This window comes from Malania oleifera, chromosome 3 (assembly GCF_029873635.1).
Source record: "Malania oleifera isolate guangnan ecotype guangnan chromosome 3, ASM2987363v1, whole genome shotgun sequence".
NCBI classification, from domain to species: Eukaryota; Viridiplantae; Streptophyta; class Magnoliopsida; order Santalales; family Ximeniaceae; genus Malania; species Malania oleifera.
This window is the reverse complement of record NC_080419.1, coordinates 18,750,269-18,758,968: the sequence shown is the minus strand read 5'-3', so window position 1 is coordinate 18,758,968 and position 8,700 is coordinate 18,750,269. Positions and strand designations below refer to the sequence as shown.

General features: G+C 39.1%; 1 long non-coding RNA gene across 1 annotated transcript; it reads left to right on the top strand.

Moving 5' to 3' along the window:
- Window positions 1–460: 460 nt before the first annotated feature.
- On the top strand, window positions 461–8,659 carry LOC131151950 (uncharacterized). Its single transcript, XR_009135804.1, has 3 exons — window positions 461–519; window positions 7,545–7,613; window positions 8,638–8,659. It is a non-coding gene; the product is annotated as an uncharacterized LOC131151950 (long non-coding RNA).
- Window positions 8,660–8,700: the final 41 nt, after the last annotated feature.

Here is an 8,700-nt window from a genome sequence, read left to right as displayed (position 1 = left end):
TAGTGCTATACATCCCACAAGGGGATGGAAGATGGATAGTCGATGTGGCTTTCAGTAGAGTGTGGACGTCCACCTGGCAGTCCGGATCAGGGTGTGGCGGACTCATCGTACTTACAGACATATTTGATTTGGCAGTGGTCGGTCAGCCATTGTCGGGTCCTGCCTTCGGGCTGCACAACCCTTCATGGGGGGTAATACATGACACCAACTAACTATTCATCCTGGGTATATTTTCAGTATTACAGTTATAGCAGATGTTTTATGTACGTTATGAGTTATTAACAAATATGAAAAATGTATGATTATTCAGTATGATAAGATGAAGGTTTTTCCGATTTATGAAATATATTGTATATGTATGAATGCATTAAATGTTCATGTTGGCACACAACCGTATTTAGTTTATTTTCCCTAACTGAGAAGTGTCTCACCCATAAACTCAATTAATTTTTCAGGAGCCCCTAAGAGACCGGTAGGTCAGGGCCGCCGTTGAGTGATTGGAGCTTCCCTACTAGAAGGGTAAGCGTTCAACTAGGATCAGGAGTTTTTGTTAGATGATCTTAGTATTATTTTGACTTTTTGGAGGTTGTACATAGTAACAGTATTTTGGGAATGTAAATAACTCTGGTATTATGTTTCATGGTGGAATGATTGAGATTTTATTTTACTGCTGCTTAGGTTTCTACTGTGATTGACAGGTGTCCCTGTTACCTACAGGTTCGGGTTGATCTTTTGATTTATTATGTTATATTTTATTGAGGGTTGTTACATTCCTGGGGTGACGATTTTAGGAAAGCCATAGTAAATTATTGTCGGGTTTTGTTTCTAAAGTGTAGGATTTAATCTTGAAATAAGATAAGAATGTCAATATAAGAGGGATAATATGAGTTTTTGTTAGATATGTAAGTTATAAGGATAAGGTCCCTAAGTTATGTTTATTATCTTTTCAGGATGGACCCTGGAGGTGGTAGTGGATATGTGAGTGGTAGTGAGGGTGCAGGGCCCTCGGGTGCAGGCGAGGCTGATTCAGATGCAGTGTTACATAGTGTAACTCAGCAGGTTATGACTGAGATTGCACGAAGTACTAGGGAGCAGAGAGGTCCGTCTGTAGGCCATGGGTGTACTATAGAGAAATTCACCAAGATGAATCCTCTGGCATTTTCAAGAGAAGCAGATTCTGTAGTTGCCGAAAACTGCATGTAGGGGATAGAAAAAGTTTGGATAGTACTACAATGCAGGGAGAAGCAGAATGTCTTATTTGCCACCTATAAGCTGACAGGAAAGGCCAAGAGATGGTGGATTGCTGTAAAATTATTGGAGGAACAAAGGATGATACTTATAAGCTGACAGGAGAGGTTGAGAGATGGTGGACTGCTGTAAAACTACTGGAGGAACAGAGGACAGTACCTATAGCTATGACTTGGTGCCGGTTTAGAGAATTGTTCATTGACAGATATTTTCTAGCCACTATCAGAGAGGCCAAATTCGGGGAATTTTTGAATCTAAAATAGGGACAGCAATCAGTCTAGCAGTACACGGTGAGGTTCATAGAGTTGTCTCACTTCGCCCCATATATTGTTCCCGATGAAGTAAGGAAGACAAGACAGTTTGAAAGAGGTGAGGCGAGAAATTTACAAGCAGATAGCAGTGCTGAAAGTGCAGGACTTTGCTGAGTTAGTTGACAGAGAAGCTGTGGCTAAGGCTAGTGAACGGGTGGATGTAGAGGAGCAGGATCAGAAGAAGAGACCCACACCTTTAGGTTTCTAACAGGGATCTGGCCAAGGCCAGTGGAGGAGAGGTAATTATAGTAGAGGACAGAGGCAGGAGATTGTGGGTCGTGAGGTTCAGGGAGTGCAGACCTACCCTGTTTGTCAGACATCTGGGAAGAGACACTGGAGAGAGTGTTGAGTAAAGAGAGGCGTCTGCTATTGTTGTGATAGACTGGGACATTTGGTGCAAGATTGCCCCACACCACCTGGTGCTACTCCGGCTCTTAGACCTTACTAGGGAGGTTATTAGGCACCATGTGGAGGTCAGCAGAGGAATGTAGCTCCGACGAGGGTATATGCCTTAACGCCGGGAGACGCTAAAATAGTAGGTGATGTTGTGACAGGTACCCTTATTGCTTTATCATATCAATGTATTGTTTTATTTGATTTAGGTGCCGCCTATTCCTTTGTGTCTGCGGCTCATGTTAAATTATCTAGATATGAGATTCAGTTATTGGAAATTGAATTGCTAGTAGCTACACCAACAGGGTTAGTGGTGAAGTGTCATAGGATGCTCAGGGGTTATCCAGTAGAAATTCAGGGGATAATATTACCCGCTGACCTAATTGTGCTTGACATGCATGAATTCGATGTAATTCTAGGTATGGATTGGCTGGCTACTAACCGTACTAGTATCGATTGTCATTTGAAAGATGTGATTTTCAGACCACCAAGGAAGCCATAATTCGGATTTGTGGGATCGCGGGTGCAATCTCCACCTCAGTTAGTGTCAGTCATGCAGGCGAGAAGACTACTTCTGGACAAATGATAAGGGTTTATGACTTATGTAAAGGAGGTGATAGAAAGTGAATTAAAGCTTACCAGTACACCAGTGGTTAAGAAATTTTCAGACGTATTCCCATAAGAATTACCTGGGTTGCCTTCCGACTGCGGGATAGATTTTACTATTGACTTATTTTCAAGGACGACACCTATCTCTAAGGCTCCTTATCGAATAGCTCTAGCAGAATTGGGAGAACTAAAGGATCAGCTGTATGATTTATTGAATAAAGGGTTTATCAGACCTAGTGTATCACCCTAGGGAGCTCCAGTGTTATTTGTGAAGAAGAAATACGGGTATCTGAGGATGTGCATCGATTATAGAGAAATAAATAAAGTAATAATTAAGAACAGGTATCCTCTACTCTGTATAGATAATTTATTTGATCAGTTTCAGGGTACATGAGTCTATTCCAAGATTGACCTCAGGTCAAGTTATCATCAAGTGAAAGTTAAAACTAAAGATATTTCAAAGACTGCTTTCAGGATTAGGTATGAGCATTATGAATTTCTATTTATGCCTTTTAGTCGGACGAATGCTCCTACCGTGTTCATAGACTTGATGAACAGAGTTTTTCATTAGTATTTAGACCAGTTCGTTGAAGTTTTCATTGATGACATATTGGTTTACTCGAAGAGCTTTGAGGAGCATGAAACGTATCTACGACTGGTACTTCAGGTGCTCAGGGAAAAGAAATTATATGCCAAGTTTAGAAAATATGAATTCTAGTTAGAGAAAGTTGTGTTTGTGGGCATGTTATATATGATGATGGACTTTTAGTGGATCCTAGTAAGATAGAGGCAGTGGTAAACTAGGAAAGGTCGAGGAATGTTCAGGAGATCAGGAGTTTCTTGGGATTAGCGGGATAGTACCGTCAATTTGTAGAGGGATTCTCAAAACTATTAGGGCCTTTGATGTGACTGACCAGGAAAAATGTCAGATTTGTATGGGATGATGAATGCGACCAGAGCTTCCAGGAATTAAAGCAGCGGTTCGTCACTGCACCAGTACTGATGATTCCATCGGGGGGTGATGACTATGTAATTTAAAGTGATGTGTCTTTGAAAGGGCTCAGCTATGTATTGATGCAGCATGGTAGGGTTGTAACTTATGCCTCCCGATAGTTGAAAGAGTATGAAAAGAACTACTTTACTCATGATCTGGAATTGACTGCAGTGGTACACGTGTTAAAGATTTGGATGCATTATTTGTACGGTGAGAGATGTGAAATATTCTCCGATCACAAAAGTTTGAAGTACTTTTTCACTCAAAAGAAGCTGAGCATGAGATAGAGGAGGTGGTTGGAACTAATTAAAGATTATGACTGCTCTATCATTTACCACCAAGGGAAAACAAACATGGTAGCTGATGTTTTGAGCATGAAATCAGTGGGACCAGCACTGGCAGCTCTGGAGGTTCAGCATCCGATCTTGATGGATTTAGAGAGACTCGGTGTAGAGTTGGTAGAGAGTGATCCTCAGACATTTATTGCCAACTTAGTGGAGCAGTTTACATTACAGGAAAGGATTAAAGCTACTCAGAAAGAGGACCCAAAAGTAAAAGAGGTAATAACTAGAGTGCAGGGTGGTTAGGGAGAGGAGTTCGGTATTTCGGATGACAGAGCTCTAAGGTTTCACACCAAATTGTGTGTGTCTGCAGACGCTGATATAAGGAGAACAATTTTAGAGGAGGCTCATAGATCTCTATACACGGTTCATCCTGGAAGTACGAAAATGTATAGGGTCCTTCGGGAATTTTCTAGTGGAGAGGCATGAAGAGGGAGATTACTGAGTTTGTAGCACAGTGCTTGATGTGCCAGCAGGTAGAGGCTAAGAACAAAGGACCGGCGAGTCTGTTGCAGCTACTTTTCGTTCTAGAGTGGAATTGGGATCACATGTCTATGGATTTTGTTACAGGACTGCTGTCCGCATTGCATGGTCAGAATGCAATTACGGTGATCGTGGATCATCTAATGTAGACCGCCCATTTCATTCCCATTAAAAATAACTACTCTATGGAAAGACTGACAGAGATTTATGTTCAGGAGATAGTCCATTCTCATGGTGTGTGAGTGTCTATAGTATCAGACCGAGACTCATGTTTCACGTCACTGTTTTGGAAGATCTTGCATGAGGCTCTAGGGTTTCAGTTATCTTTCAGCATGATCTTTCATCCTTGGACAAATGGGTAGATTGGGAGGATGATCCAGATTCTTGAAGATATACTACAGGCTTGCGTGCTAGAGTTTGGAGGTAGTTGGACCTAGTACATGCCACTGGTGGAGTTTGCGTACAATAATAGCTACCAGGCCAGCATCAGGATGACACCTTATGAAGCGTTGTATGGAAGAAGGTGTTGTTACCCATTATATTGGGATGAGATGGGTGAGCGGCGAGTTGTGAGACCAGAGCTAGTGCAGTAGGCATATGAAAAAGTTCAGCTCATCAAAGACAGGATCAGTGCAGCTCAGAGTCGGCAGAATAGTTATGTTGATACTCACCGTAGGAAATTGGAATTAGATATGGGAGATTCTGTGTTTCTGAAAATAGCTCCATTAAAGGGAGTTATGAGATTTGGAAGGAAGGTAAGCTTAGCTCTAGGTTTATTGCCCCGTTTGAGATCCTTGAGAGAGTGAGGTCAGTTGCCTATAAGCTAGCCTTACCACTCGTTTTGTTCAGAATACATGATGTATTCCATGTTTTTATGTTGAGAAAATATGTCCCAGACCCCTCCCATGTGATCAATTATGGTGAGTTAGAGCTCAGGGATACTTTGGCGTATGAGGAGGTACCATTGCAGATTTTGGACAGGAAATATAAGGAATTGTGCAATAAGAAGATTCATTTAGTAAAAGTCTTGTGGAGAAATCATATGGTAGATGAAGCTTCTTGGGAGCTCAAGGAGTAGATACGATAGGAATACTCGCATTTATTCAGTGGGGTTCAGCAGTAATTAGGAAAAAAAATGCAAATAAGTATGTAATGTCATTTTTTTTTTCAAGTTAATCAGTACATGTAATAATATTTTGGTAGTAGGTAGCATTTTGGTTTTGAGAGAATTTTAGTTTATGTATTTGCAATCTCTTAGGACCCTGAATGTAACCACGATATTCCTCCGTTACAAGTGAGGGTAAGTAATAAAATAAGTAGCCCATTTTCTTTAAAGGATGGTATTCAATACAGATAGTAAATTTCGAGGACGAAATTTTTATAAGGAGGGGAGAATGTAGAGACCCGAAGAATTATAGTAGTTAAATAATAAAAGAGAGCAAAGAAAGGATTTTTCAAAAAAGGGTTTCTGTAGGCTCTCGTCGACGAGTGTTGGGTGCTCATCGACGAACATACTTCTTGGTCTCATCGATGGGGATATGCGTCTCGTCGACGAGAACTTACTGAAAGACTGTTCCTAGGGCCTAAATGTCATCGACAATGGGTAAGCGTTCGTCGACGAAACTCCTTCTTAGACTCGTCGACGAGGAGATGTGACTCGTCGACGAGGAGATGTTACTCGTCGATGAGGCCACGTGGACAAGCATTTCTATAAAAGGCCAAAAATCACTTTCTACGAGAGAAACATGCAGATTTCTCCTCTCTCTCTCTCTCTAACTTTGTTTCTCTCTCATTGTCTCTAGAAATCCAGCCTCATTTCATGCAGGTTCAACGATCCGAAGCCGCCACGCTACTTTTGGGAAGATTCTCTTCATATCTGTTAGAGTAGATCATTGGTTGGGCCAACTTGGGCACCATCTCAAAATTTGGGTAAGTTAATTATTTTAAACTTTATAAGGTATTTGGTATTTTTGAATTGAGGAGGTGTAGTAGATGAAATAATACTGAAGTTTTGCTGGGAAAAAAAAAAGTGAATTTCAGGGTGTTGAGTTGGGAACACCATAGGTGCAGATTTAGTTAGATTGTGGGCTTCTTAATAGCCAGGAAAGGGGATAAACTAAATTAGAATTTTTCATGAATTTATTTACCATATTATAACATTTATTTTTAGAAATTATGTATGTATTAGTACAGTGTTTAGGAATACTACTGTCGAATAGGAAAATGGATTAAATGTTAATTATCAGAAAATATGATTTCAGGCTAGGTTTAATGTTTAAAAGTGCTATTTATATTTGTGTGGCATGAGTATAATTTCCATGAAATTATGTTACATCAGAATACTATGATTTTCCCAGAATAAGTATGTTTTTCTCAGTTTTTCAAAAAAATCATGAAAATAGTACAGGAATTATGATTTTTTGAATATTATGATAAACAGTACAAGAATTTCATGTTCAGTACGTTATGATATGCTGGCACAGATGTCGTGATTCATGTTGGCTCAGATGCTATTATTATGTACGATATACAAGAATTCATGAAAATATTATCATGTCAGGTATTATTATGAATATGAAACAGCCATGTAACAGTATTTGAAACGTACTATATGTTATCAGAACCTGGATGGTTTAGTTTAGATTTCACGAGCACGGTATTATAGCTACAAGTTCAAGTTCAAGTACAAGTTCATGTTAGTGCTACCACACATCTTATGTAGAGTGTGGGAGATGACAGTTGATGTGGCTTCATGGTAGTACAAGCGCTTCCCTGGCAGTCCGGACTAGGAGGGGCAGACCCATCGTACTTACAGACTTATGTTTGATCTAGCATGATCGGTCAGTCATTGCTAGGTCCCGCCTTTGGGCCGCAGAACCCAGTCATGTGGGGGTAATATATGACATCAGCTAGCTATCCATCCTAGGTATTAATATATGTATTGTACATTATATATAAGATGATTTACATGTTACAGAAATATAGTATGATACATTATGTTAAGACTGATTACGTTTTATTTAGAAAAATTACAGACAGTTTTACCAGTTATGATTTATGTACTGTTTATATTTATCATGCATGAGTACTCATGTTGCCGCACACTGATGTTAGTTTATTTCCCTTACTGAGAGGTGTCTCACCCCAACATTATAAATATTTCAGGAAATCCAGATAGAGGGACGGATAGAGTTCTGTTGCAGTAGAGACTGATTTGGCTACCTTGTTAGAAGGGTGAGTTATTGAGCTAGGGTCAGATGGGTTTTTGGAGTGGGACCCTAAGGATACTTTTGGGACTTTTTATGGATGACTATATATATATATACACATATGCAACAAATTTAGCAGTACTTTGGTATGGTTTCTGGTATTTTATGGCATATATATAATTTTATGTGTTCCGTTGCTTAGGTATCAGAATTGTATGACAAGTATATCCCTGGTACCCGTGGGTCCAAGTTGATCATGATCTTGACAGTCGAGTAGGATGATAGAGTTATTATTATTATTTTTATTATGGAAAAAAAATTATGGTAAAATAGGCAGGTCGTTACATATATTTTGTTCTGTCACCCTTTATATATCCTCCTCTTAGTTGAGTTATACATGCAATGTTCTTCATAAAAAAATGTTGGAATATTCTTGATGTAACATCCTCAAAATTCTCACCATTTTTTTTATTTTTATAATAACAAATTACTCGAATATTTGAATATAATGGGCACCCCTATGCAGCGAAAAACATAAATCACATAACCACATATACATATATATATATATATATATATATAATACCAGAATTTAGTATTTTCAACCATAGCTACATAATACATTTCTCTCTCTAATGTCAACTACCCAAAAAAAAAAAAAAAAAATACAAAACCCTACACAAAACTTACCCTATAACTAGGGTGACCAAGTGATCTCTATCTGCGAGCTTGATTTGCTCGCCTAACTGGCTTATCTAAAAAATGTTAAAGTAATGGGGTGAGTCAACGCTAAGTAAGTGGAAATATGCTATTACTAGTGTGTGGCGACCAAGTCATAAAACTATAATAATAGTATTTAGAACTGCATGATCTGGAAAATCTATAAAACATATGTATAATAGCTTAAAACATTTGTATCATTTGAGCCTTCTATAATTCATACTGCTATAACATACTACATATGACAAAAACTATAAAACTGTATATATATACATAACTGTGTTCTTTCCCTGAGACTCTCTATATCATGATTTGACCCCTCATGACAGGGTTATGCGGCCCGTGGGTGGGACTTAACCTGGTTGGCCCTCTAGGTAAGTCATTATACTCTA